The sequence below is a fragment of the Suricata suricatta genome, chromosome 12, assembly GCF_006229205.1.
Source record: "Suricata suricatta isolate VVHF042 chromosome 12, meerkat_22Aug2017_6uvM2_HiC, whole genome shotgun sequence".
In the NCBI taxonomy this organism is placed as follows: Eukaryota; Metazoa; Chordata; class Mammalia; order Carnivora; family Herpestidae; genus Suricata; species Suricata suricatta.
In genome coordinates this window covers 52,859,266-52,861,276 of record NC_043711.1, presented here as the reverse complement: position 1 = coordinate 52,861,276, position 2,011 = coordinate 52,859,266, and the positions used below count along the sequence as shown (strand labels likewise).

Genomic DNA, 2,011 nt, shown 5'->3' with positions numbered 1-2,011 from the left:
GGTGACATTCTGCTGTCCTGAGCGTGTGAGGGCAACAAGGCTGCCCGGGGCAAACGGAGCAGAGGCTGCTGTGGCCCCTGGGTGATTTTTAGCAACACTTCCAGGCCTGATATTTGGTGGTGGCCTGCAGCTAGCCCTGTCAGCCTGCCATGGAGATGACCTGCCCTTTCCCTCGGTTATGTGAGCCCTGGGTTTTTCCTGGGCAGGAGCTGACAGTGATGTCATCATCTCGTGATGTTGTTGGGTGACCTTGTTCGCAGAGCTGGTTCCACTCTCTCTCTTCTAGCCTGAAGTGGAACTGTGAGAAACACCCCTGGGAGCCAAGGACAAGGAGGGTCGAGGCTCTGCAAAAGGGAAGCCCCCTGGTCCTTCACACCTGATTTCTAAACCCTTATCATGATTAGCTTTTATTTGACCCAGTTTCCAGCAATCTTCAGCCTGGAAAAGTCATAAAGGAAAAACAATGTGAGAAGAGATCGATGAGATTAGTTTTTAAATGTAATGGACTTAGCAAGGCAGAAACTATGGACTCATAAAGAATGACTTTGATCCTTTGATCTATAATAAAGACAGATAAGTATTTACAAGGGGTCTTTTTGCACCGTGGACCAACCACAGAGGCTGTTAGGAGGAGAAAGGAAGCACATTATGTGGAGCCACTGGTTTAATCAAAGGAAATAATGATATCATGAGCTCCTCCTGCAAGCTAGGCCCTGAACGAGGACCAAGCCTCAGCCCTTCTGCAGGAGGTGGGCATTGCTGCAATCCCCATTTCACAGAGGAGGAAATAGGATCAGAGAAGCCGAGCCTATTATTCAACTAGTAAGTACTGGTGCTGGAATATGAACACAAAGTTTCTTGACTCCAGATCTGTATGGTTTACCTAGCACGCACAATTGCTGGCTTTCAGATACTGTCACCAAGAGTTTTCTAGAACTCTAATTACCTCAGGCCTTGCCCCACCACAAAAGGTCTGAACTGAAAGGACATCACACAGATGAAGACAGAGGCTTAGAGCAGGTATCTGCTCAGGAACTGCTCTATGGAGCAGCGGCATCTGGCCCTAAACCCTGACCAAAGCACTCCCCAACCATCACTCAGCTGCATGCAAAGGACAGAGTGCTGACAAAAGCCATCTTGTCTGGAATGTGGCCTTGTCGACAATCTCCTTTTAGCTCAACAGGATGTGGGCACAATTAGAAGGGCATTTTACCTTACAACTGGCTCCCTAGGGCTTAAACAGCATGTTGTTTTCTTTCCTTCTTTGCTCCTGGCAGCAACAGATACTGCTGGGCTGGAATTCCACAAACTGTTTAGATTTAAGAAAATAGATGATACAGACTTTGCTGGCCAATATCAATATACATGGCAACCCAAGGAAAGTTTCAGGGTGAAAAGCAATGGGCACAGCGCCACCTGGTGCCGAGAATCAAGACACATAAGTTGAGGTGCCCTCACTGAGCTAGAAGCAGCTTTACTAGCAGGACCCTGGCAGGGGTAAAACTTACCATGTGTTTCCCTTCAGGTGAGTTCCCTTCCGGAACTGAGCCCTGAAGGGCTGAGACGCTTGCCAAAATTAACAAACATGAGATGAGAAAGCTGAGTCCTGACCATTTGGTTTCTGTGTCATTTTTCTGTCTCATTTCCACCTGTCACAACGGAGAGGGAGAGAGCACAGTCCTTTTGCCCTTGGTGAACATGGGCTAGGAGCTCATGCTGTGTCTAAATGGCAACTGGTACTCAGAAGGAAGACCCTTCCTCTGCAAAGAGGAGTGACCTTTCTGGCAGGGATAACCTCCCTCTAGAACCTGTCTCTTGTAAAGATCCCCTTCATTCCTCTGCAGGAGAGCAGCACAAGAAGGGCCCCATGCTCAGGCCCCATTCCTGCCCTCCATGGGTGTGAAGGGCCCATCACCACCAGCTGTCACCAGGCGCAAACAGCAGTGCTCTACTGTCCTCTGCCAGCTCACAGGAGGAAAGGCAAAGCTTGCAGAAGGTGGCTCCTTCAGAC

General features: G+C 49.1%; 1 long non-coding RNA gene across 1 annotated transcript; it reads right to left on the bottom strand.

Moving 5' to 3' along the window:
- Nucleotides 1-394: 394 nt before the first annotated feature.
- LOC115274794 lies at nt 395-2,011 on the bottom strand. Its single transcript, XR_003901255.1, has 2 exons — nt 1,214-2,011; nt 395-438 (listed from the first exon to the last, which is right to left on the bottom strand). It is a non-coding gene; the product is annotated as an uncharacterized LOC115274794 (long non-coding RNA).